Source organism: Bremia lactucae, linkage group LG3, assembly GCF_004359215.1.
Source record: "Bremia lactucae strain SF5 linkage group LG3, whole genome shotgun sequence".
NCBI lineage: Eukaryota > Oomycota > Peronosporomycetes > Peronosporales > Peronosporaceae > Bremia > Bremia lactucae.
In genome coordinates, this window is record NC_090612.1 from 2,523,907 (window position 1) to 2,532,547 (window position 8,641).

An 8,641-nucleotide genomic window follows, 5' to 3' on the forward strand; every position below is an offset into this window, starting at 1 on the left:
GAATCCACTTCAAAAGGCAAGTACCGGATTAAAATTAACGGCAATCGAAAGCACTGTCTTTGGCGTAGCGTCACTTCATACTCAGGGGCATCTTCTGCATTTCTAGTCGTAAACTCTAGTGTAATAGCTTAATCATACCCAGCAGTAGATGCGCTGTTTTTTTTAACACGCTTTTAACGTATATAAAGGTACTGCATGCAAGCAAGCATACTATTTTTTGGTACAGGCTGCATAATGCTTAAAATGCTCAAATATTCAAGCATTTCTGGCTACTTTAGTCGTATGGAGTATTATTGTACAGGTGTCTGTATTATACTATGAATAGTTATAATACGAATACTACTAATTTACCTCGTCTGAACTGTAATGGGGCACACATCGGTTGGAGAACCGATGATGTGGTACATTTACCTTATGGGTAATATCCCCTTTATCCTATTCTAAAATAGTTGAGTACTTAAATCCCATTTATTATGGGTAACAAATGTATAAATAGTCGCCGCCAGATATAATTCTGGCGGCCAAAATCTTTTTTTTAATTAGCTAGGGTAAGCTTTTAGATTAAATAATATAATAAAGTGCAGTTCCCCTTTGATCTTAAAGCGTTGAGTGCCTTCCTTAGACTTGCGCATTGATCTGTAAGATATAGAAGCCTCTTTAAGGTACATACTCTTGGGCACTAGTTGTACTTGGTTCTACGAACCCCGGAATCTTTTGAATTAGGTATCACTAACCTTTATTAGCTTATACGACTCCCTGAGTTGTGAAATTCATTAATTCTATAGAAGTAAGAGACTATCTGAGTCTTGAGTCTTCCTCTGCGACGAAGCTCCGCTGCGTAAACTATGGAGTGTACAGGGTTGAAATGTTGACGACATCAAAGTCCGATTGGTTCTCGTTAGTCATCTAGAGAAAATAGTGCTTGTGTTGGCTGGGATGTTGTGTCATGGACGGGTGAAATTTTGTCGATACTGATAGATGATGGCGTGAGTCAGCTGTTGAGGTCCGAATAGCACATAAAATACCCACTCTCGCAGTCCATAACAGCAGCAGTTAAGCTAGGCACCGTACGTGAAAGAGCAACTCGTTTTGTTTTTCATGAATTCCCCTAAAGACGGGTTTCGCATGAGCTCTTGCGGCACTCGACGAAGCGATGATTGTTGTAAGTCATCATAGTTCCAGCAAAAGATAGCGCAAATATGAGCACAGAATGTGGTATAGATCACTCGCAAAGCCGGGATAGTTGGTATCGGGTTGTTTCCGAACCGACTGTTGCGTTCAGACCATAGCAAGTTAAAAGTGACCGAACTGAGTACATATCACATGTCCTCGATCGATCAGTATCCCACTTATCAATGATTCTAGGCGGCCGTCCGAGGGCGATGGCAATCCAACTAGGTGATCTCTGGAAAATGACTTTCCAATCAGGGCCAATGCACGTCCGTAGAGCTGCATTCGAAAAACAAATGGCGTACGGCTCAACCTAGTTGCAATCATTCTTTGAACAATATGATGTCTGGAGCCGTCGCGGACTTAAAAAAGAAACGAAAGCGAACTGGAAGCATTTGGAAAGCAACACGGGACTGTAGATCTTCACAAATTTGCAAAATAAGCCTTCTAAGTCGAATCGTAATTGTACAAAGCGTTTCACTTCCGCTTCGGATGCTCTGTTGTCATGTATCATAATCGGATGAGGCCTGGTTTGAAAACTTGGTCTCTGAATCAAACCTAAAACGATAACTCGAGACACATTGGGCGCGACACGCGCTTGGCCGTTGACATTCACTCCCACGTACGGCGCCGAAGTCCTTGACGTGCATGAAAGCACACCATTCACAGGCGAACTGCATATAGCCTCAACCCTATGAAACACTTGCACGAGGCCACGATAGAGGGTCTTGAGCCACCGAAAGTGTGTGTGTACGGTAGGACCGCAGCATAGCTGCAGTCAATGTGGATGGCAGCAAAGTGTTCTTCGGAAGGCCAATGTCCATCACAGTCTAGCACGTCTGCTAGGGGGCGTACCCGGAAGGTACACGCCACGTGACGATGCAAACTTCTCTATGGCTCTACCACCATGCACAAACTGCGACGAGATTTAGTTTGTGAAGGAACACGCGACTGACGTTGGTTCTTAAAGATCAGATCCCCGTGAAACCGAATCGGCTTTTGCATCGCGTACACGAGTCTTGTGTGGTGTTCCAGACCATGCCAAGTTACAGGCCATCGAAGTTTAAACCAATTGCGCCACGTGATACGCCACTTGATCGGTAGATAGCCCATTTGAGATTGAAGCCGTGGCGACGCGAATTTACCGTCTAAAGTCAAGCTGACGTTGCAGACCGCAGTCGGTAAAATAAAACCGCAATGAGTAGTTGACCCGGCGTGGTGAAATTGGAAACTGTTGGGTCAGCGTCACACACAAACTGGAGAAGCGCTTAAGTAAGTTGCCGTTGCACGAGGTCGCTGATGTTAGGAAGTTGGAGCCCACCTTCATCACGACGTTTGCAAAGAATTTCGTTCGATACTGAAACAATCTCTCGCCTCGCTAATATATTTAACAGGAACAAAGCGATGCGGGCCGGCCTGTTAATGTTTCAGCAAACGGCCGGACACGACGACGTTCATGGTGTAGTGCTAAAGACGCAACAAAACCATAATCTAAGCGATAAGGAGTCAAGCATTAATCGTACGCGCTCGCCGATGCCACATTTCAAAACCATCATAGAAATGCTTGTCGAGAAAACAGAAGATATCATCACTGGTAATGTGCTGGCCAAAGAGAATTCCAAGGTATCTCAACAAGCCAGCGAGCCGACTGACTGCAGGTCCGCGGTCTCCGATCGGTTAAGCTCATTAACACACACTTGGTCCTGTCGAGCTTGGCACCCATCCCTTTCATCTACAAGGTCAAGCTGTGCTTGGACTCTATCCCCTGAACTACTAAGAAATGTTGAATCATCAGGAAAGAAAATACTCGTAACTGTGAAGTCACTCTTAAGGTAGATACCATGTTCCACATGGTGCCGAGGCAGGTTGACAAGCGGTTCAATCACCAGGAGAAATGATAATGCTGATGGTGGATCACCTTTTTTGACACCGTGTGTTGGTCTTATGGCTTTTAGCACATGACCGCTAATAATGAGTCGCGCTTCTGGTTGTATGTACTGGAGTTGCACTCAACGCGAGAGCTCCCCACCACAACCCATCCCGTCAGAAATCATAAACATATAGTTCCAATTGAACCGAAAACACGACTTTTCGAAATCGAGGAAAATAGCAAATCGATCAGTGTCCCATCTCGTATCAAGGTCCTGAAGGTCAAATAAAAAAGGAACATGTGGGAGCATTGAACAGAAGCCTTTTGGTCAGGATGCACAAGTTTGGGTAAGTTCATCTGAGGGCGGAAGCAAGCACCTTCGATAGGGCTTTTAAATCAACACACATGAGTGCGATGAGCCTCTAATTACCAGGGTTTGCACGCTCACCTTGCTTGTGCAGTAGATATTGATGGCAGACTGTCACTGGCACGGCAGAAGTTCACCCCGAGCAAGTTGAAAGTTAGAAATGATCTCGAGGCACTCTTCGTGCAACTTGATAAGCTGGTGCAAAGCCATCCAGGCCAGGTGCGGAGTGGGCACGCACCTACCGAATGGATGCCGCCAGATCACTCGCAGCCACACGAGCGTTTAGCCTCCTCGTTCGAGAGTGTCTTGTCGATGGTATAAATCAGTCGATTCATCGCAGGTTCGCTTGATTCATGCGGGTGGCCAGCGGTGCTTCTCGGATCTTCTGGGATTGAACCCTAGTGGTCTCGAAACACTTCAGAAATAGTTGCCGGATTGTTCGACAATTCACCGTCCATCAAAAGCATAAATTCAATGCTGACAGGTCGAAGCGAGGTATCAATCGGGTGAGGAATTACTTGGACGACGTCTCAGACACAGAATCCTGAAAATCGAAAGCTGAATCTTGGTTGTAAGTTCGAGACGTGGAGACGCAATCTTTGTAGGACAGAAGTGCCGTTTGACAGGCTATGTATGATGTGTCATCAGTAGTCGTTCCTCCGTTGTCCCAAGGGTTCTGTTTGCAGTGCGTACCGATCTCTCTTGTTGGCCTCTCATCTTTTTATCTGGAGCTTGAATATCAGTTTGCGTGTAACACACTTCCACTGATGCCAAGTCTTGTCCGGGTTAGATGTTGCCTCGGACCGTCTAGTGCTTCCGTTTCGATGGCTTGTACAGTTTTTGGGTAGTCAAGTAGCCTTGCACGAAAGCACCAATTGGGCAATAAATCGGAGAGTCAGGCGATAAATCGGTGAGTCAGGCGATGTGCCAAATGGTTGCCTGCGCCCTTCGGCTCAAAATACTTGAAATCACCGTATACTGCTCTACAGAAATCTTTGGAGAGTATGATATAGTCAAGGAGGTTCCGATGTGGATGAGGGCCACTAAAGACACGGTTTTTCGGACGATGAATTCTGCACGCATAGACAGCACCTAATTGACTTAGCCAACTTGGGCATGCGCTTCTACCAGTTGAAGGGGAGGAAATCTTGTGCCAGACGCGTCTACAGCAGGATCAAATGCCGTTTTAAGATACCTAGGACAATGTGCGTAGTATTGTCACCAAACACATTAACTGTTTAGTGCTCCAAGAAAGTTGCTTTCTCTGCATTGTCCACCGGAGCGTACATATTGCCAATAAAGAGTGAGGCTTGATTGGCAACAACTTCAACCACCAGATACCGCCCAGCATAGATAGTTCTTGGAATTCTTTTGCCGTCTCATACCCCGAGAAAATCAGAACGCAAGGCCACCAGACCGTCGCGAAGGGGGCCAAGCGAGTCGAAGCATGGTAGTCACTGACAAATAAATTGTGCTGAAAGCCTGCATCGTGCTAGAAAGCAAGCGTAGCATGATGAGGCGAGTCACGAAGTTTGTTTCTTGAACTCAGGAGAGGCTACTTTTATTGTAATGTTCTCGATTATTAGGTGACCATTCCTCTTGATCCCGTTGGTTTTGACAGACACGAGGCTGACATTTTCACAAGACATGGCCACCTAACTCCTTAAATTCCACTTTAGCCCTTACGTAACAGCGGTCCGGCCACCAGGACAGGTCCACTGTCAGCCAACGTCAGCTGAAGAACCACCTCGTCATCCGAGGAGAACAGCTCACAGGTGCGGAGATAGTCAAGCTCATCCAACAGGAGGCCCTCCCATTGCAGCGACTTCCAACTGTCGAAACAGTGCTTGCTGATCTCAGATCTCAGCAAGACCAGCAATATGTTTGATTTAGAAGAGGACAGCTCAAAGCTGGAATCGAGTGACGCGTGAGACACTGGATCCAGAGTCCTACATAAAGATCTGGGGCGCCGTACACATAAGCATCACTTCGAATAGTGCACGAGCTCGAGTAGCACGCAAAGACGTACTGACAGTAGATTTTGTCCAACATACTGCGACTGTGCGAAACATTACATCCCGGGTCTTGGGAAGTTTCGAGCCAAAATAATTTGCCCATTTGTACAAATAGTTGTGGTCGTCGACGGATCAGAGCAACTCAAGACCCGGTTCAGCATTTGGAGCTGGGCGATATCAGAGACACTTCCCTCATTATCGCTCATCGCAGCCAACAAGGCCGTGTGGCAAGTGGAGCCTTTGACGAAGCCAAGTGACATAGCGTATCCGGATTGTTTATGTTTCGTAGCGTATTACGCACAGCCGCACTCTAAAAAGGTGGGTTTGCGTGGATGGCGTAAGCCATTTGCCAAGAAGGGTATGTACTTTGTTGATGCATGCACCGAATTGTTGATGGCAAGTTCTACCATTGGCAAGAACCCACTCCAACTCATTAACGAGTTAACTCATCCTAAGCTATCTCTTCAAGGACACGATGTGCACGTCCTGCCTGACTGTCTGTTCCAGGACGGTTAGATGTTGACACTTTCAATCGTGTTTTAAGCGAACGGGACATCGTTTGCCAAACTCGCCGAGAGCCATAAATCTTGAACCGAAACCAATTCTCGGGTTAGTTCATAGAGTCGAAATATCGTGTCGATAAAGATACGAGAAGATGGACCATCTTGCTAAAGCGTATCCACAAACACAAGAATACCATTATTGGTGAGCGTCTTCGAAAAATGTGAAGACGTAGCTCAAAAAATATAGGCTGTTAGCAGTGTGCCGGAACAGGCAGAGGGTATGATGGAGCACAGGATGAAGGTCTAGGCTTCTCCCGTAGACAAACTTCGGTATTACGAATTCATACTGGCGAGGATAGAAGAAATCACGACTCATCGTGAGATAAATCTTCTCACGTCCACGATGCCCACTTATTGATGCAGCATGACACTCATACGTTATGCATAAATGCAAATAATGGTGGGAACGATGACACGAGGTCTGTCGCCGACAATGGATGTTAGTACAGCAACCCATCCGGTGTTGTTTACCGATCTGATGAAGATCGATACAGTGTCGACAATCCATTAAGGGATTGTTGTGATAGATTAATGAGGTGGTTAATTAAACCTTTTGGATTCTTGTCCTCTTAATAGGATTTTCTAATGTCGCCAAATAGTGCTGACAACGGAATGCTTGAAATTAACGTTGCAACAGTGAGCTTATCATTTGCTGTTGATCGACGGGGCCAGTTTAAATCAGGCCGGCGCTTAAGCACAGTAGCGACGACATAATGTCGTTATGGCTTATATTCTACGAGAAGTTCTCGTAATTCTTTGCAAGACGTGTGAACTGATTAATGTCCGTGTGTAATGACGCATGGCCCGAATTAACAATGAACGGTCTCTCGTATCAGCCGCCGCTAGGCAAGTTGGTCGGACCGAGAGAGTGGCCGTCTCCTCTGCGTCTACTAGTTCCGCAACGACCTCTTGAATAGGCACTGCCTGTTTCGCCTGCTGAATAGACGTGTGGTTTATGGAGAAGAATTGGCTGGCTTCTGTACTTGTTCGTACGACTGCAGGGACTTTGACCCTGCATGGGACAATATGGAAGCGCTCAGGAGTGCTATCACCGACAACACATCGGCAGTCGAGATCAACTTCTGGTTGTTTGCGAACATCAAAATAGTTACTCGTCGTAGCCAGTAACTGGTTTTGGTTTGTATTTTGAACAGCGTTCGCAAAGTCGTCTACCTTGCATTTCCGCTTGCCCCCCAAATTCGTGGTGAGGGCTTCTGGCCGTCTAACCTGCTCAGGATTGCAGGTGCTGAGCTAGTCAGGAGAAGCACCTCATCGTGCATGCTCACGGTAGTGGCGTCACCAGTGCCAGCTTGGGACGTCAGTCCAATGGCTTGGTACCGAGTATGTGCAACATCGTTTGGACTGTCATATGGCGTCAGCAGTGAATTCGTATGCGAAGTAGGAATGTTTTGCTTATCAGCGGTGGCGTACGATCCTATACCACCTTTGGGATGGTTACGTGGTAATAATCTGGGCGTACCCACTTGAGGGGGGGGGCGAACCGTGTACTGCGAAAGCGCATTTGGTAAGCGTTTGCCAAAGCCAAGATGCTGGGACAGAAACGCAAGCATCTCACCCAAGTATACACGCTCGCCGGATACAATTTGCTCACAAACTCTGCCATTGACTATCAGAGCGCCCGGACACTAAGGCGAGCGAAAGTAGATGCGAAATGTCTCTGTCGTGAGGGCTGTCGTAATGCTTACATCTCGAAATGTGGCATATACAGGCTGGGCCTCGCGGTAATGAAACCCTTCCACCAATAATTTATCATCGAAATCACAATCCACATTCGAAACGTCAAGGTAGTAGCGATCGTCGAGAATGTCGAGTTCTGAGAACTGGTACCTTCCTCCAAGGATCTTGGCCTCTTGTCGCGTCAGTGCTTTTCAGACTACTCAGGTTTCACCTTGACCCGCAATTCTCTATTACGGCCTTTCGAGAGCTGGCCAATTTGTACGCGTTGTATCTGCTGTTGAACGACACGGTTCCTATTTTGGCTTTTGAAACGGAATCGCAATCTCGTTGATGCTTGTGCGTTTAAAAGCTCGGCCAGTAGTAATCGTCATCACGTAATTCACACGAGGCAGCTCAAACGGGCGAGTCCAAGCAATCGAAATTGGCACGGCTTCCTCGCTATCACCAGAGTCATAGAGGGCTTTAATTGCCTCAATGTATGCTGCACGAGGGAGCGGTGGCAGTGTCAATTGCGCGAAACAGGAACTGGCGTCGCGTCCCGACGGATCTCAGTATTACTCTGGAGAGGTTTGCGGAGCGACGATGGTGTCGCACTCGCAGCGGGCGGTATGGAGTTGGCACCGAACGCATCTACGCGACGTTTCACTGGGGGAGGCCGCGACGCCGCTTGAAGTTGCATTTCATCGTCAACATCATATGCGAGGTCATGTCGCGCAGATTCATTCACATACCAGTACCAATGTAGGACAGCGCTTGCAGAAAGATTTTAAGCGACGTCGTCGCTGGTCGACATTCCTGTTATTGCAGGATTCTTGGCTTCGAATTGCTTAAGCGGGTTGCTTCGAGACACTCTGGGGTAGAGACGGGGCGGTTTGTTGGCCTTTAGACTACTTACGCATGCAATCAGCTACTCCTTTGTAGAAGGACTACCAAGGTCGTTTCTTTCTTCATATAACCG